The 27,470-nt window shown below is 35.6% G+C and overlaps 1 non-coding gene and 1 pseudogene across 2 annotated transcripts in view; both read right to left on the bottom strand.

Annotated features, from left to right (window-relative positions):
- The window catches only part of LOC143623406 (topless-related protein 1-like), a 77,391-nt pseudogene extending 52,776 nt beyond the window's left edge, over nucleotides 1-24,615 (bottom strand). Inside the window, exons 1-5 of the transcript XR_013151887.1 lie at nucleotides 24,536-24,615; nucleotides 2,800-2,979; nucleotides 2,606-2,719; nucleotides 2,322-2,531; nucleotides 2,124-2,247 (exon numbers count right to left, since the gene is read on the bottom strand). The product of XR_013151887.1 is annotated as a topless-related protein 1-like (transcript). The remainder of the gene's footprint in view (nucleotides 1-2,123; nucleotides 2,248-2,321; nucleotides 2,532-2,605; nucleotides 2,720-2,799; nucleotides 2,980-24,535) is intronic.
- TRNAT-CGU (transfer RNA threonine (anticodon CGU)) lies at nucleotides 3,975-4,047 on the bottom strand. Its single transcript has one exon. It is a non-coding gene; the product is annotated as a tRNA-Thr (tRNA).
- Nucleotides 24,616-27,470: the final 2,855 nt, after the last annotated feature.

The following is a 27,470-nucleotide window of genomic DNA, read 5'->3' as shown; positions in this document are numbered from 1 at the left end:
AACGAAAGAAGACTTCCATATCCAAATTTAACTCAGACGTAGCTCCCTTCTTTTTGGGTGTGAAGCAGTGTCAAACCAAAATACCCAACAAGCATTAGCTCTCCCTGAAAAGGAGGTGATCCAGCCGCACCTTCCAGTACGGCTACCTTGTTACGACTTCACTCCAGTCATTCTCCATTAGTAGCAAATGATTATCCATTAAGAGGACAAAATCTTAGTTAACATAGACCTCACTTGCAAGAACGGACTAACAGGGTCAGCTACCCAGCCAACCTTCATAATTAAATACCGTTACTGTATATGTAGAGCTTGTTGTGAAAGACCTATTACTGGATAATTCATGGGTAGAGCCAAGAATGTGAACTATACAAGTTAGCAATAACATTGATTAAATGAAGTAAAGGCTCCGGTGTATAGTGAAGACCTCACCGTTTAAGAAGTAACCATAGAAACGATGGAATCCACTATTTCTTTATCATTACTTTGATTTTTTAATACCTAGTATAGTACAATTTCGGAATGGGATCTTCGTAAAGTTGATCATTATGAGTGTTACGATGAATTTGATTGGGAAGTCCAATGGCCAAAAGAGGGGTATTCGTTAGCTTGTTATTTAGTACGAATCAGTGAAATGACAGAATCCATCAAAATTATTCAACAGGCCCTAGAAGGAATTCCGGGAGGCCCTATGAAAATTTAGAAATCCGTCGTTTTGATAGAGTAAAAGATACGGTATGGAATGATTTTGACTATTGATTCATTAGTAAAAAACAATATACTTGAAACAAAGACTAGATTGTCTAATGCTGAAACCAAAAACAAAAAAATTGCCTAGTAAAAATGTATGATCTCTTTTTGAATGGGATGCATCGTGGAAGAATGAAGAAATTTTTTTCTTCTTCAATCAAAAATAATTGGTCTGTCATTATACCCCGAGAGGTAGAAAGAATGACAACTCTCATCCCGCCTAAAATTCTAGGAATTCAATGATAGTTAGAATAGATTCGGAGACCCGACCGGCTGATCCGTTTTAAATTTAAAAGATTTCGATAAGTACTTTTCCTATTCCTTCTATGTCGTAGGGTTAAAACCAAAAAATATTTGTTGTTTTCTTGATGTTTTCACACGTTTTTGATAAAACTCTCTCGTAAAAGTATTTTAACAATACTTTGGCTGATATTAGTAGATGCTACTTGAACCACACTTTTTCTATACATATCGGCATTTCGTATAGAGGTTATTATGTCAGCAATAGTATCACTACCCATGATTAATTAAAATGATTTTTGCCTCCAAATTTGGATATAATCAACATGCCTTTTTACATATTTTTTTAGGAATTATGAATATTCTGACGGCAACAAAAAGTCTTCGTCGTTTGTGGGCTTTTCAGAGTGTTTTATTGTTAAGTATAGTCATGATTTTTTCTATCAATCCGTCTATTCAGCAAAAAAATAGCAGTTCTGTCTATCAATATGTATGGTCTTGGATTATCAATAATGATTTTTCTTTAGAACTCGGATACTTGATCGATCCACTTACTTCTATTATGTCAATATTAATCACTACTATTGGAATTATGGTTCTTATTTATAGTGATAATTATATGTTTTAAAAAACGGGTCGTGTTTAGGTTGATCTGTTATTGAAATGGGTCGGGTTCGAGTTGAAATGTTTAACTCGTTTAGTTAAACTGGCCGACCCACCAACATGTTTTGTTAAACAGGCCGACCCAAACACAATCCATTTAATAAACAGAACGGCTTAACCCATTAGTTAAAAAGATCGACCCGCTAACCTTTATAAACTATATAGGTTGACCCACTAACCCGCTTAACCCATTTTATAACAACCCACCAACTCGATTAACACATTTACAACATGGTTATCACCCACCAACCCATTTGACATGTTTAGATGAATGAGTTAAGGAGTCGTGTTTGGTTTACACGATTTAAGTGCATAAGGGTTGGGGTTAATTTTCTGACACAAATAATGATACGATCTGTGTTCAGGTTAAACAAACTCAACCCATCAACCCGAAACAATTGACACCCCAATTTTCAACACATTTTATTTCAGTTAATTATATTATTTGAACTGTTGCAAGATAACAAAATAACCTGGAATAGAGGGCCCACCAAGCCCAATTGCACTACCGGATACACTAGGATGAGCTACTTGAGGAGGATTAGACATCCAACCAGCAAGCGGGGTCGGAACGAGACCCGGTGTTGGTTGAAACGACTGCAAATTTATATGTTAGTTTAGTCAAAATGCCCAAAAAGACAAAATAAAGTCAATTAAATAAAATTACAAACCTCGTGTGCACCCAAAGGAGGAAAACCTCCAGCTTTAGGTAATGGCCCAAGCAACTGATTATTTAAGTTTCTTAACCTTGAATTTTTAAAGTTAGGAAATTGTACCTTGTCACGAAGCAAAGGATTTGCTTCGATAAGCTTCTTGAGCTCAACTAACATTATTGCCCGAGCTGATTTCGTATCTCCATATTTGATAATTGCTCGTTTTCCCTAACATAAAAGAAACCAATATCAAAAGTTCAAATTCATTTGAGATTTTATTTAAAATTCATTATTTAAAGTACGTATAATTCTCCAACGTCAGTAATTGAGTTATCTCCTTAAAAAGGTCTTTATTAAATGACACAAATACTTTAAGACCCTTTACAAGAATCTCCACTGCCTTCGATAGATCATTCCTAAAACAGAAATTCGATACATTAACATGTTAAGTATTTTTTTGTAATTTATCATGAAGTTGACAAAAGAAAATACTTACTTATCCAGTGCTTCAAGATACTTCTGCTTCCTGATTTCAAAAAATATCTTCATGGAATAGCGATTATCATCGACTTTGGTAAAACCGGAAAGATACTTTTCGACATCATCCCAATTCCCATTTTGTACCTCATCCTCAAAATACTTGATGTTGAAGAAAAACTCTGATTCTAGTTCCAACCTATAATATATAAAAATCATACAAAATCATGTTTATTTTATTATTGCACATAAAATTGTAGGGAAAGTAAATAGCCCTAATTCCATGTTGTTAAATCCATACATTTTGATCATTCAATAATAGAAACTAGTTTGATACTCGGCGCGTTGCGCCGTAGCTGTCCAAGGTAGGCGTTTTTACTATCGTGTGTCCAAAACGTACGCAAAGGAAAATTGGTCGGTATCAGTTGAGATAAAACGTAACCCGAATCAACCCATTAGTAGAGGTGGCAAATGGGTTGGGTTGGGTCGAACGAGTCATGGGTTGAAATGAGTGATGTGTCAAAACGAGTATGAGTCAAAATGAGTTTGGGTCAAAACGAGTCAATTAAAAAAAGGGTTGTTTTGGTTTGGGTCAAAATAGGTTAGTGTCAAACCGGTTTTTTTTTTTTTTTTTTGAACGAGAATAACGGCGGAAACATTTTAGTTTTTTTAGATTTTTCGTTTTTTACTTATATTTTAATTTATGATTTTTTTAATTATTTTTTTTGAATTTTTTTGAGGGGTTTTCTATTAAGATAAAAAACCCTCAAAAATAATAATAAAAAAATAATAACTCAAAATTTAAATTATAAACAAAAAAAGTAAAAGCACTAAAATGTTTCATACATTGTCCACGTTCCATAAAATAAAATCTAGAATCAAACCGAAACCGAAACCGAAAGAATTGACGAAAATGAAACAAAGAAACAAAAAGCCAAAACCGGAGCATATCAATTGAAATCGAAAAAATCAATCAAAACGAAACTAAAAGAATTCAAACCGAACAAAAACTGAACTGAAAAAACGAACAAAAACGAGTCCGGAATCGACCAGAAAGAAACCAAAACCCAACACGTCACGGGTGAAAACTCGTGTTGACTTGAAACCTGAACCGAACCCGTTCCGATCTGAAATTCGTTTCGTGCCAAAACCTGTCTTGTACGAAAACCCGTTCCAATCCGACAAATAGAGAAAAGCCGACTATCGGAATCGAACTGATGACCATCGCATTACGAATGCGATGCTCTAACCTCTGAGCTAAGTAGGCTCACATAACATAAATTCAACATGCATAGGAATTCAACAAACTCTTAATATTAACTATTTGAATTCTTGGCTCTTCCATCTATATACTTAGAATATATTAAAGAATATAATATAGAATAAAAAATAACTGTTAAATATATATTATAGTAAATATTATAGAACATCTAAGCCACCTTTTTTTAAAAGGGATTGTAGTAATTCTGTTTTTATACTCTTTAAAATGGTTCTCTCATAATGAGAAATTCTGTATATTCTTAACTATTTAGAAGAATAAATCAATCTTTAAAGCTTTTATTTTTCTAAGAATTTTGCAATGTGGCTTGCTGCGAGTAGGGTTCTTTTGAATTTCTTTTAAATAAGAATCCAAAGTTTTTTTCTTCAGTGGAACTCCCTTTCTATAAAAGAGACATTCCCTTATCTCATACCGCTTTTCGAAAATGCGATCTCTACGAAAATCACCTATGAGCAGCTCTTCCTCCACGCTTTTTTCGATGATATGTTGTTTTTCCACCATATCATCGAAGGCCATTCTATTGCTCGTTTCACTCCCCCCAACGAAGTGCCGCTTGAGGCGATCCTCAAGTTCGTTGTACCTTTGCCCGTCTTCTATAACCGGGTTGATCAGCTCAAGACCTGTTTTCTCTTTGTATTTCTTTTTTTTTATGCATTGATATTATAGGTTTCTATATCATATACTTTTCCGAATATTTTATGAAGTTTTATTTCCAATTCAAAATCAATCGAAAATATAGGCAAATGTAAATTTTGCTTATTGATTACTTTTCTTTATTAGAAAAACTATTTTTTTTATGTTAATTTAAAAATATAGTAATACTAGATACTAGATAATAGTAGAGGGGCGGATGTAGAAGTTGCGGTCAATAAGGTAGGGATCATCAAAACACATGTTTGCAAAAACAATGTTTTCTTCTTTTTCTGATTATCTATCTATACTATACCGATCGGATTAAATTAATAAATTAGAAATTAGAATGAATTGACTGAGCGAGGGGTCTATATTTTATGGTTAATGGATATCTTTAGATCATGATTCTATCTATTTAGACTATGATTTCATATCAGAAGAATTCTCAAATTGCTGTATAGGCCAGTTTTAGAGTTATAAAAAAAACCCTTATCCTATCTATCTATTCTATTAAAAATACAAATAAATAAAGAATTTTTTTATAGTTGATTTTATAGTGTATACACGTAAATATACAACACAAAAAACGGGCGGCAATTCTATTTTCATCATACAATGATTCTTTTTCTTTATGAAGAATCTTAATGGGATTTCCTATGTGCCAACCCTGTCAGAGAGATACGGTTCAATAACCCTTCTGTAAAAACAGAAGAAAGACGAATATTTTATCTCTATAGGGTGCGCTGAGGCCATATGTACTTTTTTACCTTTCATTATTTCTTTCACGACGAGAGAACCGCGTTCGTTGTTGCCTGTATAGCTTCTAAGAACTATAGCATTTCGTAATTTATTGGAAAATCCACTTTGATTCTCTATCAACCAATGATGTGGGACCATTAACATGGTTAAAGCTAAATTGTTTGAAGCCCAGACGCAGCATGGTATTCTTTCTACCACTATGTTAATTTAGAGGTGGTTTCAAAATAAATATTTTATCAATATAAAACACTCATATCAATAAAATGATTTGAACTACTTATTGGGGGTTTTTTAGCCAATGCTGAATCGATGACCTATTTATTTTGTATAAAGTAAGAAAAACTTCTTGGATTAAAAAAAGTAAACACTTTGCTCTCTCTATGTAGTGATCGGCCTTCTAGAAGCTTCGCTAGAAGGAGGGACACTTTGTAACAATTCATCGCGATAGCTGCCTTTAGCTCTACTCTAATTAGCAACGAGACAGTGGATTGATTCCTACACCTATAGGCTCAGGTTCCTTCCTCCTCTAGCCCGAATCAAGATGGCTCTTGTGATGCCTTTGGCCCAAAATTATCCAGATAGCTGCCTTTACTTTTAGATTAGTCAAGGGAAAGTTTATGAACGGTTCCGAAATGACACGCTATTCCGTCTCATCCTTTCGCCCCTGATGGTAGGAATAAGATAAAGAAGGAGGACTCTTGGGGAGGGATTTTGACTGATTTAACAAAGAAATTATCTACTCTATCCGACTAGTTCCGGGTTCGAATCCCGGGCAACCCATTGTCATAGTTAAATTCTATTATATGTATAGTGTATTGAAATTTTTGCGAACCTTTTTTATTAAAAAATGGAAATATATCCATTGATTGACACGCGCATATAAGTCATGTTATATTGTTGGGCATAAGCCACACCAACCAATTTCTTTCTTCCCACGCATCATATGAGTAAGCGGAGCTCTAAAGTTAACCCAAGCTAAGTAAGCGACGCGACGCTCAAATTGGATTTCTTACTCCAGAAAAGAAAGACTAATCTTAAATAATGCGCACACGTGAAAAAGGCAGGTTGACTCTTCCAATCCAACTCAATCGAAGGAGAAAAAAGCTGGGACTACGACTTGCTTAGTGCAGGGAGGTAGTCATGCATTACGATAGGAACTCCCAATTCTCTGGCAAATATAGCCCTTTTCATCATTTCTTCGCATGTACCCGCAGTAGCATTCAAGTAATGCCCTTTGATTTCACCTGTTTCAGCTTGTGATTTATAAATAGCTTCGGCACAAAATAAGAAACGGTCTTTCCATCGCATAAATGGTTGGGAGTTTACGTTCTCATCATCTTTAGTAAAATCAAGGCAACCACGAAGACATTCATAACAAGCTCTACCGTAGTTTTTAGCGGATAACCCCAATGCATAAAAAAAAAAGAAATACAAAGAGAAAACACGCAAATCGAACCAAACTAGAAAAAGTCCTCGTTATTTTGAAATAAATTATGTTTGAAATAAACTATGTATTTTATATACAAAGTCAAATAGAAAAAAGGAAAGACATGTGATAGCTCATAACAAGGTTTTTCCAGTTATAAAGAGTTATTATTGACGAGCTACAGCAATTGCGCCGATTAACGCAACTAAAAGAATTATTGAAATAAATTCAAATGGAAGAAAAAAATCTGTTGATAAATGAATCCCAATTTGTTGACTATTACTTATCAGATCTTGCTAAATTTTATCCCCTATTTTGGTTTGGTCCTTATTAGGTTCAACCTGAATATTTTTATTCAATTTCTAACCCAAATATTTTCTATCTGTATTTTTTTCCATATATATATATATATATATATATAATTGCTTTTTACTAGATAATTCTTGATAGGAATATTTTTAAGTATGTTAAAAAAAATTTCTTTCTTTCTGGTGGAATTTTCTTACTTCTTATTTGTAATGATGATATAGAAATATAGGCCTTCTTAGTTTCATAATGAATATAGTTATATGATAAACGATCATATCTAGAGTTTTTTTTTTGAAAATTTTCTTATTTATTTGGTAATAAATAGACTTTCGAGTTTTTTTTTTTTTTTTTTTTGTAATAAAATAATTTGTCTTTTCATAGGAATACCATTTCTTTAGATCCTTATTTGCGATGCGAAGAGCTTTGCTTGGAGAAATCGAAGGAACATGTATCACACGCGCAAAATCTGAGAAAATCTCACACGAATATTCTACCATAATGGGTATTCAAGAATCAGTACATGAAACTTTAATGAATTTGAAAGAAATCGTATTGAGAAGTAATCTCTATGGAACTTGTGAGGCGTCTATTTGTGTCAGGGGCCCTGGATATGTAACTGCTCAAGATATCATCTTACTGCCTTATGTAGAAATTGTTGATAATACACAACATATAGCTAGCTTGACTACTACTGCGGGTCAAGCTGTAAAAGGTATCGCGAGACAGCCCGAGGCAGAAGGAAAAATACGAGGTACTTTATTGCTTAGTCTAGCTTTTATGGAAGCTTTAACAATTTATGGCCTGGTTGTAGCATTAGCACTTTTATTTGCTAATCATTTTGTTTAATATTATAAATGCGAAAAAGAAATTTTTTTCATATTTTATTGCCCTGGACTTGTGCTTTGTTTTTTCGAATTATATAAAGATTTCATTCCTAGAATATTCGTTGAGAAAATAACCCACGGGAAGGGCTGATTTGCAGATGAGGAATTAGCATACCAACTCGCTTTCATCCTTCCCGTTCGTGTTCGTAGGCCTTTTTTAGTGGGGGGTGGGACCAAGGAGGTAATTCATGATTTCTATTGATGAGCTACAACAATTGCGCCGATTAACGCAACTAAAAGAATTATTGAAATAAATTCAAATGGAAGAAAAAAAATCTGTTGATAAATGAATCCCAATTTGTTGACTATTACTTGTAACATACCGAAATTTCTAAAATAATATTAATTGTATTATTTAATATTGGTGGGAAAGTTTACTCGGGTAAGCGGGGAAATAATAAAATAGAGTAGGAGCTAGTATGGGTCGGGCTAGTGTTGGGTAATTGATATGGGTTATGGACTTGGGTCATGAAGGAAGGAAGGATGAGACCATGGGCTTAAGCCCATGATCCATAATTATAAAAGCCTTAATTACCCAATTATCATTCATTTCTCATACTCCATACACCACCCAAACACACACTTAGCTCTCTCTCATTCTACTCTCTCTCTCTCTAAGCCGAAACCAAAAAGAAGAAGGAGAATCGATTTCCGACCCGAGGTAATGATAGTATGTTGTTGTAGAGGTCCAAACCGTTAGATCTAGTGGCGAAACAACGAGCCGACACCGAGCCGACACCGTTAAACCGTTGAAGTCACGAGATCCAGGTGGAATCGGGTATAAACCGAACCTAAGATGAGCTTAGGGATCACCCTAGCTCAGATCTGGATCGAACGGGATGAAAAACGGTGAAAACGGTGGCCAAACGAGTGAGATCTCGCTCTTCCGGCAAGATTCACGTTTTTCCGGCAACGGCGGCGCCGGAAAGGCGCGCCGGAGTTGGCTGGTACGAGGATAGGCAAATGTCAGAGAATGTTTTGACATTCTCTGACCTAAACCTAATTCGTTAGCGGAAGGGAGACGAACTAGCCTTAGTTTGTTATGCGAGTTCGTTAGGGGAAGATAACGAATTAGCCTTAATTCGTTATGTCCATTCGTTAAGCCAAGAATGACGAATGAACCCCCAGTTCGTTAAGGGTTCAGTTCGTTAAGAGTTCAGTTCGTTAACAAGGTCCAATTCGTTATGGAAGACGACGAACTAGATTAATGAATCAACTAAGGAAAGATAACGAATCAGAATGTGATCTGGATAGCGAATTAAAGTGTGATCTGATAACGAATTACACTTAATTCGTTATGGGAATTGTGATGGTGATTAAAATAATAATTTAAAATCGTAGTAAAAAATGTGATAAGACAGCTCGACTCCAGCCAGGGGCTCTGTCCCTTGGACCCTGCTAGGGGCTGCCGCCCCTAGACCCCGCTGCCAGGGGCGCTGCCCCCGGACCCCCGCTCATTGAGGGTTGTAAGTAGACTAGAAACGTGATATGGATAGTAATAGTTAATTGATATGTGTAATTGTTATACAGATAGTCACGCTTAGCTAAGGAAGGAGTAACTATTAACCAAGTTCAGGTGAGTTTCTAGCCCCATTTTCCTTGTTATGTTTTTGAGGCTGTGTGCATACTCGATGTGAAGTGTGAATACACTTACCTTAAGTGGTAAGTGAATGCTATATATGTTATACGAGGTAGCTATTATATAATGCTTGTCGGTGCGTGAACGATCTTCGGATATTGCACGTATCGCCAAGGATAGTGATTGTCAAGTGGTTATTAGTGTGTGTAAATGTTATGATGTAACTTGGTTATTATGTAAATGATGTAATGTTATGAAGTGTGTTGTAGACAAGTAGAGGTAGAGTGTGTTAGAAGTGGCAAGATTCTAGTAAGAGTGTTAGTGGCATGACGGTAGTACGTGGTAGGGTAAGCCTATACGTGACTTCGTTATTAAAGTGGCAAAGTGGCAAAGTGGCATAATGTTATACGTTATTAAAGTGGCAAAGTGGTAGGGGTAAATAAGAGGTTAAGTGGTAAGGTGAGCAGGTTAGATAGTGGACTACGTGTCTTCGGATACGTATATGATGCATGTAGTGGTTGTATGATAAGTTGCTTGATTAACTAGAACTCACTCAGCGTAGCTGACTTCAGTATGCACGCAGGTGAGCTGATTTTAGAGTTAGCATGAGGATGACACATGGCACAGATTGAATGGCTGGCATAAGAAGATAGAAGAAAAGATGTTTTAAATATAATGATTTGTGTTATGGTATCAAAGAAAAGATTTAATATTTTGTAATGAATGATTGATGTTTTATATTCCGCGAAAAGTTTTAAGTAACTCTGATGGTAAGAACTGTGTTTATGAGTAAATCCGACACTAAAGTAAGGCACCGGGAACGGGGCCTTACATTACTTATCAGATCTTGCTCTACAATATGGTTTGCTTTTGTAGTCCAAACAATCCTACGGGATTGTTTGGACTACAAAAGCAAACCAGATTGTAGAGCAAGTTCTGGAATAGTAGTAATTAGTGAAACAAAAAGACTTGTACAGACCACGGAAGTTACTCCATCTCCCACGGTCCAAAGACGGAAAACTTTGGAATATTCTGAATCATTTATGAACATCACAGCAAAAATGATTAAAACATTTATGGCTCCTACGTAAATAAGGAGCTGCGCAGCAGCTACAAAATGGGAATTCAATAGAATATAGAATAACGATATACAAACAAAAACAAATCCCAATGAAAAGCCAGAATAAATGGGATTGGCAAGGGCATCGTGGCCTAACCGTCGAGGTGAAGTCGGGATAAAAAGATCGAATGAAACAGTACATAGACAAGTAAATTCCTTATGAATTTCAAGGTACTCTCTTTAATTAAGAATTACGGGATTCATCATTCGAGAGGAAGTAGACTACTCAAGAATTTCACATTTCATTTATGTCATAATTGAATAAAGAATTCATAAAACCTAAATAAAAAGAATAAGGAAGACAGAAACAATAAAGTTTTGCTTGATCTTCACTAGAAACTAGATCTTTTCACAAAATGCTTAACACGATTAGATTCTTTCATGATTCTTTACCTGTCCCAGCTGATGTTTCTACTCCCAGCAAGAGAAACCTCTCATAGCTGAGGTTGTTCAAATAAATTTTCTAATTCCAGGTTAAGACACCCGTATAGAACTGGGAAAAGCCCTAGTTGTATCCATGCTCGCCATCTAATCGTATATCTGTATTCCATAGGTAAAGACACCAGTTATCAATGGTTAAATCCTATGTTATATCGGCAAAAGTGAAAAAAATAAATCATGTCATCTTGGAGGTATCTTATTTTTTATTTAGTTAAGGCACGAGGCGATATGAGTCTTATTAAAAGGTTAGAGCTATCTGATTTTCTTTATTTAGCATATAAGGACTGTAAAAACGAGGGCATAATAATCACTAATGAAGAATTTATTCAAATAAAAGATAAAATAGAATGTGGAAAGTATGTTTTCAATTTTCATATTAGTGAAATACACACTAAAGATTTAGATTCTGAGTTGGCTTATGAGGCACGATAGCGAGACCTAGCATCTCTCAGCTCAGATTCGGCATATCTGGCCTGTCACATTTCCTTAGGACACTAACCCACATCGACCCATTTCTTTGAACTTGTCGACCCATTTTGACTCGAAAATAAAAGGATGGAATTTCAAATGACTCATTTTGACCCATTTATTTAAAACCTTTTACCCAAACCAACTCATTTAACTTTTAAAACAACTCAAATTGACACATTTGAAAGGGTTTAGGTCAAGATTGCCACCCCTACCCGTTAGAGATAATACTAACCTGAGTTTGACCCGTTAAGAGATAATAAATGACCAGGGGTCATTCCATTAGAGATAGAAGATACGTTACTTCCGTTAAAGATAAAACATAACTCTAATGTAGCCGTTAAGAGAAAAAAAAATAACCGAAATCGACCCATTAGATATATAACACATTTCGAAATGATTCGTTATTATGTAAAATATAACCATATTGCAAAGTAAAAACAAACTGGGATATAAGAGTTACCATATTGCAATGAAGATAATGTGGTCAAGCCTTCTGTCCTGTGCTTATTAACCATTGTCCTACAAAATTAGCACATCATAATTAATACCAGGGACATAAGAAACTAAAAAAAATGTCACATACTGTAGTCAACAAACGTCAAAACACCTTAACCACAACATCATCATCATCATGAATAAACCCAAATTGAACTCATATAAAGCACTGTAAGATGACTCTCTCAGCTACACATATATACACAGCAGGATAAGCAAAGACAACAAAACCGAAACCAGCTAGCCCGAGGTGTGATATTTACTTATCATTAAGCTGCAATGTTTTTTATTACTATACATATATACATGGGAAACCCCAATTAGCATGCAACGATTCCGGCAAAATCAGGTATACCCTAACCGGTATATACTATTTATGAGTTATTTAATACTGAATATATGAATTATAATGTGTTTATACGAGTATGTATGATTCACAGTACGAATTATACTCGATTATACAGTTAATCGTATTAGAAATACGATTAACCGATTAACGGTTATTGAAGCCCGAACGTATCAGGGATACATTATAGACGGGATATATGATATCTAGTGATGTTTACGAAGTATTAAAGCTTTGGGATGAGTGAATTAAAGCACAGAAAAAGGATTTCGATTTAATGATACGTCGGTACGTTAAACGAAACCTTTAATACCAAACCGAGCAAGAGACGATCGATCAAGCCGAAAAAGATGCACTATTATTAATAATATGATGTATTAAGTTAATGAAAGTCATGATTTAAGTTTTTGAAGTTTTTAAATCGGTTTTATATAAATTTCATTTTTAAGCCGAAAAACTACCGTTTTAGCCTCGTTTTAAGCCGAATTAAACGTTTAACCGAAAAACGAACTGAACCAGATTATCCAAAACATTATCCAGATCTCCGATATCCGAATGTGTGGTTAGAAATGGAGAGGTGGGTCCCATCCCACCTCCCTCTCACTCCGGTCGCAATAAGGGGTAACCCCCCTTTTGCTTTATCATTTTTTTTAAAAACACCACATTCAACCTTCATCATTCTCTCTCAATCTCTTGAGCTAAAATCCGAATTTTGAAGCAAGAACAACGAGGTAAAGATCGAATTATAGTCGTTTTCATCTACCTTTCTCGAGTTATTTGTAAGAAAATGAGGTTTCAATGATGAAAACCGATTCTTGCATTATCAAGTGATGTATACGGGTTATACAAGGGATCTTGGTCCAAGAAATGGGTTAAACGAACCAAGAACAAATTTTTACGGTTTAAATCTTTGTTTTTGTATCATAACTGTAACCATGAAAGAAATGGCTTGATCGTGAGTGTGACTTGCTTGGTATTATGGTATGTTGTTTGTAGGCTCTGTATTTAGTGGTAGATAAGGCGGAAAGACGAGTTTGTAGCTTGTAGTGGCGGAAAACGAAAGGTATATTCGGTTTATGTCGGTGTTTGTATTTTTGGACAGATTGTTGGTCGTTTAGAGTTAGATCATGAAAGTTTACAGGGATGTTCTACACATGAAAATAAGAGTTCTGTGAATTTTTGGTAATTTTTGGATAAAGGATGAATATTTGGTGAATTTAATGCTCGGTTTTAGCCAAAAATGGTGAAAAATAGTTAAATATCATGAAAAATTCTGGAAAATTGTAGATAAGCTTTTCATATCATTTATAAGTCACACACAAAATTTGAGGTCCGTTGGAAAAGTCTAAGTAGGCTTTTCGGTTAAACAAGTTCTAGGGATTTCTAGCTCGGTTTTGGTAAAAAGGGGATGTAAAAGAATATTTTGGTTCTAGAAAAATTACAGGGGACTATATGGATGGCAGGGGACATCCAGGAAAAATTCGGGATTTTTCTAAGATTTTTTGGTATTTACGACATATTTAGTGTTTAAATGGTGTTTAAAAATAAATAAATAAATTTTAAATATAAGAATTAATTCTGGAAATATTTTTATAAAATTCCCCACTGTTAAAAAGTGATTTGTGCAAAATTTCAAGATCCGAGAGTAAACGGATAATTAATTGTGCTAATTATCAAACTTTTAAAGTTAAAACGCGTAAACCGGTGAAGTTCGCTTAAGCGAGCTGACTGGTGTATAAAAACCCTAAAAATGAGCTATTTTCATATAAATGAGTTAGACAAGTAAAAATAAATCATCCGAAAATAATTCGGATGATTTGAGTAATTTTAACCTATTTTAACAGTTTCCGGTAAGTCAAAGACGGAAACGGGTCCCGCGGCCAATCAGGACGTTTAAACCGAGCTATAATTTCACATCTTTAATTAAATTATCAGTCAACGACTATTTTCGGGTCGTGTGTGACCAAACTCATTTTTGAAACATAAAAACGGATAACCGTGCTAGGCACGCAAAACGAGAAAAACAACTAATAGTAGTTGTGACCATGGAACTCTAAACGACATCACAATCTGAGTCCGGAGAAGTGTTTCTGGGTTAACCTTGCCCCCAGAACAGGTACAGTGCTGGGTTAACAGTGCCCCCAGATGTACCAGTTAACTTGGTTAAAGTTATATTAATAATGAGTGTATAGTAACGATCGTAGGGATCATATTACAGATTGGATGTATTAACTGATAATGATTGTTGTTACCTGCTTGCATGTGCTAAGGTGAGTTTCATGAGCCCCTTTTTCTGAATTGTTTTCAAATATTTTCCCGGGCGGAAGCATGTTTCTACTTAAATGTTTAAGTACATACTGAACGCATGGATTTGCGTGTGTTTATAAATATTTGATTGTACGGGAATCGTATGGAGTGAGCACAGGACTGGGTTAACAGTGTCCCCAGATGTCTTTGGAAGTGTTTCCGGGTTAACATTGCCCCCGGAGTGAGTACAGTACTGGGTTAACAGTGTCCCCAGGGGTTCCTAGAAGTGTTTCCGGGTTAACATTGCCCCCGGAGTGAGTACAGTACTGGGTTAACAGTGTCCCCAGATAGTATTATATTATGATATGGATTTATCATGGTTTACTAAAATTGTGAAACTCACCAACTATTCGTAGTTGACCCGTTTTCTCACATGCTTTTCAAGTACAATTAAGATGAAATGATTGCTTACGTGCTAAGTGCTTGATGTGTGTAAGATTTGCGTGCAGGATGTTAGGATACATTATAACAAATAGAGTTATGTATCGTATGGATGATGTGTGTATCACCTAGACGGTAATGAAATACGAGATAATGTAATTTTGAAGTATATTAATGCATTCAGTTTTCTTTATAAACAATGTGGTTGATATTAGAGGTGTCTGTCGCATCCCGTTTACATTTCCGCTGCGGTTGCGGGGTGTTACAGAACTTGGTATCAGAGCCATTGGTTATAAAAGAATTAGGATGTCTTTAAAAGATACCTAAAATATAACCAGTAGCTCAAGTATTATAGGATCTGAATATCAACTAATAATTTATAGTGACGAGGTCTGGATGAACTTGGATGGACAAGTGAGTTGTTATGGTCCGGAACATAATAACCGACTTGTCCGCACGAGGGAATTCAGGGGAAGTCACGGGGTACAATGATAGGTAAAAATGGCAACATATGTGTAAAGTATATAATATTATTTATGTGTGCTAATGTGTATATATATATATATATACGTGCATATCTTGTGGGTACATGTATCGAGAAATGGGACTCGGATAAGGAACCGGGGGATGAAATAATAAAAGTACCGAGGATGCCGAAATTTCTAAGAGCATCGGTTGATGATGAGTCTAACTTATCGGGTCATAATTATGATAGTACCAAGTTAGATCTCCCGTTCGACATTAACCAGAAATATCTAGTAACCGTCACTCCCAACCAAAATTGATGAATCCCTTACCCTACCAACACTGGTACCGTATATCCTAATAACCCCAGATGTTCACCCGAACCGTCGACCCTCACGTACGGACGAATCCGTACCTGAACCCATTCTTATTCCATTAAGGTAAATAAATACATAAAATAATAGTAATAATAAATTTGATAATAAATCAGCAAATAAAAATAATATATAGAAATATATATGTATTTCTCACTCTTAAACATATGAGTCATACCACCTCCAGATCGAGAATTACCGATTTCAACGAACCTAGAACGCCTGAGGACATTGACTGAGCAAGTGATAGAGATTCCCATAATAGTAATTAATAATATTTGAAGGCAACCCATGTTGCGCGATTACCTTGAACCTTGCAACTCCTTATGTTATCCTTATATCCGTTAGATGCCTACGCCCATGTATGCTCGAATAGAATGATTACCCATACACAAAATGGTGTTGGAGTCATTATAGCATAGTTGGTTGTTCGTTCGTAGATGGTATACCGCGTATACCGGAAATACGAATAGACACGGATATTATGACTCCGTGGTACGTAATCGTTTAGTGCTCACGGTAAGCATGTATCGGTTATGCTGACATGCAGAAGGATATTGAAATCAAATATATTAAACATTAACCTTGTTGAGAAAGATCTATATGTCGGTTGGTGACAAGGATTATGAAATATATTTGAACGTTAACCGACTTCAGGTTAAGTCCATGTGAGATCATATTTGTGGGACATATATATACTAGATACTGGTATGTGTAATATGTATGATAATATTTGGTGTGTATGTATACCTGTTGTTATGATTGAGCTAGTAACGAGTTAAACGGTGAGATTAATATTGATTACTGCGTACGGGATGAGTACGGCAGAATGACATAAAAAGAGTAACTCCAATGATGGAGATTGATATGATTCAGTTGATTGCTCAAAGATAGCAGATGATGATACCGAATGTCGTATCACAGATCACTGCTAGTGTTGATACAAATGTGATCGCAAGATTGTAGATCGAGCAATCACATGAATATGAATATTTCAATTCTTGGTGGTATTACTAAAAGTGATAATGTTCCACCGAATGCTATTATGACTACAAGTATTAGTTATATACTAAACATGAATAGTAGTCGTAATGAATTAGATCCGGTATGAAGGATATGTTTATCGGTGGTGTTAAGGGGAGTATTAATAGTTTGCTGATGGTAAAGGGAGGAATTGATTAGCGAGTGGATAGAAAAGATCGAAATGGTTAAGGATATTGGTAAGAGTCTAGAACATTGTGTAGTGAAGTATGCTACAGATATGTTGGTAGATTATGTTGTATCGTGATGGAACACGATGGTACAAAATAATAGATAGAAAATTTTTGCTCAAATGATGTGGTCGGAATTTAAAATTCTTGTGCTAGAGCACTTTTATTCGAGTAATTAAGTTCAGAGGTTGGAAACTGAACTATGGAAGATAGAAATGTTGTATGTTGATCACTTAGAAAACGCTAATCGTTTGAAGGAATTGTCATGTCTGGTAACATGGCTAATTACTCCTGAAACTAAGCGAAGTGAGCGCAATATTGGGGACTAACTCCAGCGATAAGGAGTTTAGTCAATCCTGTAAAATATATAACCTTTGGAAGGGTTGTGTCACCAGTCAGCATTGATATATTTGACTCTATAGGAAGCGGACTGGAAGGACGTTAGGAGAGACGTCGAGTATTAAAGAGGAGAAATGATAAAGGTATAGTGCAAGATAGACTTGTGAATAAGTAGGCATGTCCTACAACCCAGAATTATACTAAGACTAGTTCTGGTTTAAAAACATGAACCGCATGAAGGGTCCTTCCCTAAATGTGGAAAATATGGTTATCGGTAGGAAGAAGAATGTCGAGTGATAGTAGGCCACAGGTGTGGTAAAGATGGGCGTAATACCCCAATTGTAGAACCAATTGAAGCCATGTGAACCGGCAACCCCAACCCATTCGTATACAACCACTCCGAACCCAACAACTTCAATAACAATCCATCCAAAGAAACCAAATTATGCCAAACAGTTGTATTTGCTATGAATATGGCATTACAGAACGTTTCAAAAGAAATTGCCCAAAGTTGGACCAAGGTGTCGTTGGAAGACGAACCTCATGACAAGCATCCATCTCTGATCAAGCAAAGAGCCGTGCTTTTGTGAGTAATTTGAATAAAGCACGTCATGATCCAAAGGTGGTGTTAAGTATGTGGTAGTTTTAAATCAATAGACTTCAGTGATAATTTTTACGGTCGTCGATAGAAGTTAGTTCCCGTTAACCTCCTATCATTTGGAAAGATACCGATTAGTGAAACTATAGAACCCTATACTGTAGAATCGCTAACGGTAAATCCCTAACGGTTAACTAAATTGTACGGAATTGTCCTATTATTCTGAACGATTAACCTTTCCTTATTGACCTACGACCAGTAAAGCAAAGAAGTATTGACGTAATAGTTAGCATGGATTGGCTAACTCAACATGAAGCTGAAATCAAATATGAAAAGAAGATGATTAGAAGCTCTCTTTCGGACGATGAAGCGATTAAATACAGAGAAAAGTGTATGGTATTATGTTGCCACTCAAATCTCATCTTGAGATGTTATAATATTTACGACAAGAAGACGTGGTGTATTTAACAAACGTGATTGCCAAAGTATTTAAGAGAAAACATATAGAAAATATCCCGGTGGTACGCAAATTTCCACAAGTTTTCCCAGAAGAACTCTCTGGATTACCGCCAACCCGACAGGTCGAATTCAGAATCGATTTAATGTCTCAAGCTGGCCCTGTTGCTAAAGCACCCTACCGAATTGCACCGTCCGAGATGCAAGAATTATCCAATCAGTTACAAGAATTGTTGGATAAGATTTTATACGACCTAGTTAGTCACCATGGGGTGCACCAGTTTTAATTGGGAAATGAAGGACGGAAGTGTTAGGATATGTGTTGATTAGGGAGAATTGAATAAAGTGACGATCAAGAATAGGTATTCACTTCTTCGAAGTAAATGATCTGTTTAACCACTGCAAAGGGCGATTTATCTTTAGAAAATTGATCTTATATATAGTTATCACCAAATGAAAAATCCAAGAGGAGGACGTTGCAGCAACAGCGTTGCGGACTCGCTACGGCCATTATGAATTCTTAGTTATGCCTTTCGGGCTAACAAATGCGCCGGCAGCATTCATGGAACTCATGAACCGAGTCGGTAAACTTTATTTTGACAAACTTGTCATAACATTCATTGATGATATTTTGATATATTCGCAACGTAAAAAAGGAGCACGAACGACGGTTAAGGAAAATTGTGGAAGGGTTAAAGCAAGAGGAGTTGTACGCGAAGTTTTCGAAACGTGATTTGAATAAAGAAGGCATAATCCCTTGGTCATGTTGTAGAACAACAAGGATTTCACATAGATCCAAATAAGATAGAAACCATTAAAATTGTGCTAAGCGCCGATTTTAAGTCTCCCCGATGGAGACGATGGTTTTGTCGCGTATTGTGACGCATCGCATAGAGGGTTAGGATACGTGTTAATGCTGAATAATAAGGTTATAGACTATGCTTCCCGACAGTTAAAAATACACGAGAAAAATTACACTACTCATGACTTAGAACTGGGAGCAGTTATCTTCGCACCTGAGATCTGGAGACATTATCTCTTCGGTACGAAGTGCACCATCTTCACCGATCATGTAAGTTTGCAGCACATATTTGATCAGAAGGAACTGAATATGAGGCAACGAAGATGGGTCGAGTTGTTAAGCGATTATGACTGTGACATCCGTTATCACCCCAGCAAGGCTAACGTTGTAGCCGATGCCTTGAGTAGGAAGGATCGGGTTAAGCCATTGCGAGTGCGAGCATGGGGGATGATAGCCCAGTCGAACCTTTCGGGCCTGATTCGAGTCGCTCAACGTGAGGCGTTGAAAGAGGAACAGCGAAAAGGAGGAACTTTACGGCAATGAGAAGAATTTTGAACAGCGCGTGAACGAAATTCTCTACTTCAAAAATTGGGTTTGGATCCTGACCCTCCATGACCTTCGTGAATTAATCATGGACGAAGCGCATAGATCGAAATACTCCATACATCCGGGATCTACGAATATCTGAAAGGAGTTTATTAATGGCTGAGTTTGGAGAAATATATGGTTACGTATGTTGGTGAATATTTAAGTTGTGCAAGAGATAAGGCTACATACCGAAAACCCTTGGGAACGCCACAACGACAGAAAATTCGCCAATGATAGTGGGAATAAATTACATTGGATTTCGGGACTCAAATTCCCAAGATATATCAAAGGCATGAGGACAATTGGGTAATCGCGGATCGATTAACCAATCCTCGCATTTCATTCCAATCTATAACGATTACCACAATGAATTCTCGCCCAAACTCCTGATGGTGAAATGGTATCTCGTCGTGGAGTATCATTTTCAATTATCTCAGATCGAAATGGGCATCCTACTTCCATTATTGGAAGACAGGGAAGGAAGCATCGAGAACTTGAAGCTTTCTATGGGTAAAGTGATTATCATCAATTTGTTAAATCGAAAGTGGGCGTCACTCAAGCCATAATATTTGGATTGATTCGAGAATCAACCAATCAGGTTTATAATATTTAAGATAAGCTGAAAGCAGCGCGAGATTGGCAAAGGATTTATGCCAACATTCAAAGGAAACCATTGTCGCTGGAAAGAGGTGACAAGGTATTTTTAAGGCATCACCTTAGAGAAGTGATATGAGGTTTGGCAAAACCGAAAATAGCTCCTTGATATATTGGACCTCATGAGACTATTTCCATGATTGGTCATTTAGTTTATCGATTAAAGTACTCCAGGGGCTAAGTACGATACATGATGTTTTGCCATGTATACGGATTGAAAAAGTACCTAAGCGATGAGGCAACGAAAGTACTAGTAAGGGAAGTACTCATAGAAGTCATACTTGATATCATGAATAATTCCGTAGAAATAATAGACGGGAGAACTAAAGAGTTTGGACATACCAAGCTTTATTGATTAAGATTAAGTGGAATTCACAGCGAGGACCAGATTATACCTGGTAACGCGAGGGTGAATTCTGAAGAAACCCCCCCCCCCCCCCACCTTTCTCTCGAAAGGGGGTAGTCGACGCGTAAAAATTTCGAGGACGAAATTTCTTTTATGGGGGGAGAATGTAACGATTCCGGCAAAATCAGGTATACCCTAACCGGTATATACTATTTATGAGTTATTTAATACTGAATATATGAATTATAATGTGTTTATACGAGTATGTATGATTCACAGTACGAATTATACTCGATTATACAGTTAATCGTATTAGAAATACGATTAACCGATTAACGGTTATTGAAGCCCGAACGTATCAGGGATACATTATAGACGGGATATATGATATCTAGTGATGTTTACGATGTATTAAAGCTTCGGGATGAGTGAATTAAAGCACAGAAAAAGGATTTCGATTTAATGATACGTCGGTACGTTAAACGAAACCTTTAATACCAAACCGAGCAAGAGACGATCGATCAAGCCGAAAAAGATGCACAATTATTAATAATATGATGTATTAAGTTAATGAAAGTCATGATTTAAGTTTTTGAAGTTTTTAAATCGGTTTTATATAAATTTCATTTTTAAGCCGAAAAACTACCGTTTTAGCCACGTTTTAAGCCGAATTAAACGTTTAACCGAAAAACGAACTGAACCAGATTATCCAAAACATTATCCAGATCTCCGATATCCGAATGTGTGGTTAGAAATGGAGAGGTGGGTCCCACCCCACCTCCCTCTCACTCCGGTCGCAATAAGGGGTAACCCCCCTTTTGCTTTATCATTTTTTTTTAAAAACACCACATTCAACCTTCATCATTCTCTCTCAATCTCTTGAGCTAAAACCCGAGTTTTGAAGCAAGAACAACGAGGTAAAGATCGAATTATAGTCGTTTTCATCTACCTTTCTCGAGTTATTTGCAAGAAAATGAGGTTTCAATGATGAAAACCGATTCTTGCATTATCAAGTGATGTATACGGGTTATACAAGGGATCTTGGTCCAAGAAAGGGGTTAAACGAACCAAGAACGAATTTTTACGGTTTAAATATTTGTTTTTGTATCATAACCGTAACCATGAAAGAAATGGCTTGATCGTGAGTGTGACTTGCTTGGTATTGTGGTATGTTGTTTGTAGGCTCTGTATTTAGTGGTAGATAAGGCGGAAAGACGAGTTTGTAGCTTGTAGTGGCGGAAAACGAAAGGTATATTCGGTTTATGTCGGTGTTTGTATTTTTGGACAGATTGTTGGTCGTTTAGAGTTAGATCATGAAATTTTACAGGAATGTTCTACACAAGAAAATAAGAGTTCTGTGAATTTTTGGTAATTTTTGGATATAGGATGAATATTTGGTGAATTTAATGCTCGGTTTTGGCCAAAAATGATGAAAAATAGTTAAATATCATGAAAAATTCTGGAAAATTGTAGATAAGCTTTTCATATCATTTATAAGTCACACACAAAATTTGAGGTCCGTTGGAGAAGTCTAAGTAGGCTTTTCGGTTAAACGAGTTCTAGGGATTTCTAGCTCGGTTTTGGTAAGAAGGGGATGTAAAAGAAGATTTTGGTTCTGGAAAAATTACAGGGGACTATGTGGATGGCAGGGGACATCCAGGAAAAATTCGGGATTTTTCTAAGATCGTTTGGTATTTACGACATATTTAGTGTTTAAATGGTGTTTAAAAATAGATAAATAAATTTTAAATATAAGAATTAATTCTGGAAATATTTTTATAAAATTCCCCACTGTTAAAAAGTGATTTGTGCAAAATTTCAAGATCCGAGAGTAAACGGATAATTAATCGTGCTAATTATCAAACTTTTAAAGTTAAAACGCGTAAACCGGTGAAGTTCGCTTAAGCGAGCTGACTGGTGTATAAAAACCCTAAAAATGAGCTATTTTCTTATAAATGAGTTAGACAAGTAAAAATAAATCATCCGAAAATAATTCGGATGATTTGAGTAATTTTAACCTATTTTAACAGTTTCCGGTAAGTCAAAGACGGAAACGGGTCCCGCGGCCAATCGGGACGTTTAAACCGAGCTATAATTTCACATCTTTAATTAAATTATCAGTCAACGACTATTTTCGGGTCGTGTGTGACCAAACTCATTTTTGAAACATAAAAACGGATAACCGTGCTAGGCACGCAAAACGAGAAAAACAACTAATAGTAGTTGTGACCATGGAACTCTAAACGACATCACAATCTGAGTCCGGAGAAGTGTTTCTGGGTTAACCTTGCCCCCAGAACAGGTACAGTGCTGGGTTAACAGTGCCCCCAGATGTACCGGTTAACTTGGTTAAAGTTATATTAATAATGAGTGTATAGTAACGATCGTAGGGATCATATTACAGATTGGACGTGTTAACTGATAATGATTGTTGTTACCTGCTTGCATGTGCTAAGGTGAGTTTCACGAGCCCCTTTTTCTGAATTTTTTTCAAATATTTTCCCGGGGCGGAAGCATGTTTCTACTTAAATGTTTAAGTACATACTGAACGCATGGATTTGCGTGTGTTTATAAATATTTGATTGTACGGGAATCGTACTGAGTGAGCACACGACTGGGTTAACAGTGTCTCCAGATGTCTTTGGAAGTGTTTCCGGGTTAACATTGCCCCCGGAGTGAGTACAGTACTGGGTTAACAGTGTCCCCAGGGGTTCCTAGAAGTGTTTCCGGGTTAACATTGCCCCCGGAGTGAGTACAGTACTGGGTTAACAGTGTCCCCAGATAGTATTATATTATGATATGGATTTATCATGGTTTACTAAAATTGTGAAACTCACCAACTATTCGTAGTTGACCCGTTTTCTCACATGCTTTTCAGGTACAATTAAGATGAAATGATTGCTTACGTGCTAAGTGCTTGATGTGTGTAAGATTTGCGTGCAGGATGTTAGGATACATTATAACAAATAGAGTTATGTATCGTATGGATGATGTGTGTATCACCTAGACGGTAATGAAATACGAGATAATGTAATTTTGAAGTATATTAATGCATTCAGTTTTCTTTATAAACAATGTGGTTGATATCAGAGGTGTCTGTCGCATCCCGTTTACGTTTCCGCTGCGGTTGCGGGGTGTTACATAGCATCAACCTGAACCATCACCACCGCTTCCCCGTTCCCGTCAGAAGTCACGACAACCAACAACATCATCAATTCCAAGTCTTTAGCCCTAATTAGCTCTTAGGCAGATTCGATTGAAGGGGGAGAAGAGGAATTTGTGGGTCACTGAAGAAAGAATGGAAAGCCTGATAAAAACAATGGTGAAATTCGCGATGCAATATGCAGGTGGAATATGTGTGTGAATTGTCCAAAGAAGCCTGATAAAAACAATGAAATTACAAATATACCCTTGGAACTGTAGCAGTTCGTTTCCTTTAATATATAGAGTAATTTAAAAATAAATGAAAAGGTGAAATGGAAGATGAGCTACTTGTGGACAGTTTGTTTAAAATTTTCTTCATCAAGAAACTGTAGAATCAAGAAGACAAGCTCTCTGCTTAAAGACGACATTGCTGTATGTATGTAATTAGGGTTCAGTTCAGATTTTCTGTGAAAACCCACAAACTCAAAGCAAGCAAGCACCCAAACAAGATGATCCACCAATTATTTAGTATGGCTTCCTTCCGACACAAACTTCAACAGTTTTAAGAATAAAGTTAAAAAAAGGTAACATAAAAACATAGTCGTCTACTGTATCCATCCGAGTACAAAGAATTTCACGTCACGTGTACTACGATATAAAAAATACTATTTACTTATTTAGTAGTAGAACTAGAATATTGATCCGTGAGCGTCATGAGTGGAAAAATATAAATCATGCAACATCCACACTTAATATGAAAGTGGAAAACATAATTTCTTATATACTTGCGGACGACAACATGATATATAATTGTTAATAATGCCGGTAACAAAATAAAAGATTATTAAACATAACATTCAACGAAAATAACATCCATTTTACAATTATTAGATAGATAATTAAAACTTCAAAATGAGAATTTCATTAATTACTAAATAGTTCCTTATAAACCGCATTTGTAGTTTTATTACAAACTTTACATTCCTTGTCTAATATAAGCATTTTATAATCGTCTCTACTATTCACTCGTGATAAAGCCACATATAGTTGACCATGTGTAAACACCGGTTCTCGCAGGTATATGCCAACTCTTGCTAATGATTGGCCTTGACTTTTGTTAATAGTCATTGCAAAACAAACCGCAACAGAAAACTGTCATCGTTTCAATTTGAATGGCAGTTTCTTAACTGAAGGAGTTAGACCACTGCGAAAGCCAATGTTAGTACCTGAAATAACCTTTACTTAGATAAAACGCCTCCCCAAGTTAATTAACTTACTTGTAATCTCGTTCCGTTGCATAAACAGTTCTTCTGATCAAGCTTTCTTAGTAACATTATTGGCACACCAACTTTTAGAACCAATATATGATTAGGCATACCAGACATATTTTATAAAATATTGTAACAATAGAAAGTGAGTTAATTTGGTAATAATGATAAAATAAAAAAAATGCTTAACGTACAGAAATTCAGGAAGTCAATTGATGCTATTTTTAAACATATGCATATTGATATTTAGACATATTTATAAAATTGTCAAATAAAAAAATGTGAACTTTTCTAAGATTGAAACGTATCAAAATCTTTTAAATGTCAACGGGAATTGGTCAAATAATGTTTGCTGAGTTTGAGATACGACTACAAATAGATTAGAATTTGACAATTTTTAATTGTAGTGTTTGTTAATAAGATTTGGAATAAAGAAAAAAATGCATGCTTTGTATATGAAAAAAAACATATAATTATATAATAATTGTAATCGATAAATATACAAATTGTTATTTTAACTTTTGTATAAGAAACATTCAATAACTTTTTTGTTAGATCTATTAAATCCAATGCTAAAATTCACATTTATGAAAAAAAAAATTATTAGTAAACTTCAAAAAAATATTTAGTACAATTAATTGTAATAAATAATTTTGACATAATTACATTTAATATCAAATTCGTTAATTAGTCAACTTTTGACATTAATATGTAAAAAAAATGATAATTTTTTGATTTTTGTAATATTAAAATAGTGGTTTATTTTATACATTAATTTTAGACATTCAATTTGTAAAAGTTTGTATTTAATTTATAAAATCCCGTATTTAATCGGTTACAGAAAACATGTGGGTGTTACTAAAGGTATATATCATGAAATTTAGACATAATTAATAAATGGTCAAATATAAAAAAATAGAAATAAGGGTTTAAATATGTTATCAATATTAAGACAAAATTACAGAGATTGTCCTTTATGTTTGTATAAAATTTCATTCATTGTCCTTTATCTTCAAAATTGATATGTTTTGTCCTTTACGTTTTCAAAACTAACATCGTTTGTCCTTTAGCCCTAACTTAGTTAAATTTTTTCGTTAACTCTGGTCATGTGCCTTGCACATGAGGGCAAACTGATCATTTTATTCCATTTAGATAAAAAAAACATTTATATAATTAAATTAAATTTTCTTAAAAGATTAAAAACAAATACATTTTATTTTTAAAATCAAATGTAATTAAAATATTTCTAGATATAACCCACTGTCTCTAACCTCCCGTCACCGTCTTCCCCGTTCCACCGCTGCCACCGTCTCCCAGCTCCACCGACGCCACCGTATCTCACCTCCACTGCAGCTAAAAATCCGTTAAAAACTCATCAAAACCCAAACTCATCTTCATGCGTTCGTTCGTTAGGGTTTACTTTATTCGAATCTGCATTGCACCAATACCAATGAAGCTCGCATGGCTCCGATCTCTGGAAGCCGCACACACCGAGTGGGTCTGGACCGGCACGTGGCTCCCATCCACCAACTTTCTACCCACTGGATCTCTCGGTGAGTCCGTCAAGCTCTGGAATTCGAAAGACCTATCACTCGTCCGTATCACTGCATCTTCCATCTCCACCTCCACCGACGGCCGCAACTATAACATACGTTAATTTTCAAACCCGAAACCCGACCCATTTTAAATTTTCAGATTTATTTATAAATATATATTATGATCTCAAGTTTCGTTTCTTATATTTTGTGTGACGTTCGTCAACTTTTATTTGAATTTAGATCTGTTAAACCAATATGTGTTTTCTTTTTTTGTTCATTGTTGATCATTAATATAATATTATCGATGTTGTAAGTGTATCGATCGTTCCTTTTCTATTCGTGTTGAATTCCGAGGATTTATGGTTATTTTTTGTGTGTTTGTTTGTTTTCAATTTGTTCAATTAACGAAACTCCGAGATTTAAAGTTTTTATTATGTTAAACGATTTGCAAACCATTCGGGTATAATTTAAAAATGA

The sequence above is a fragment of the Bidens hawaiensis genome, unplaced genomic scaffold, assembly GCF_021521415.1.
Source record: "Bidens hawaiensis isolate Kalapana, Puna unplaced genomic scaffold, B.hawaiensis_p1.1 tig00003430_1, whole genome shotgun sequence".
Taxonomy (NCBI): domain Eukaryota; kingdom Viridiplantae; phylum Streptophyta; class Magnoliopsida; order Asterales; family Asteraceae; genus Bidens; species Bidens hawaiensis.
Note: the sequence above shows the minus strand (reverse complement) of the source record. Positions and strands in the feature narration are given on the sequence as shown.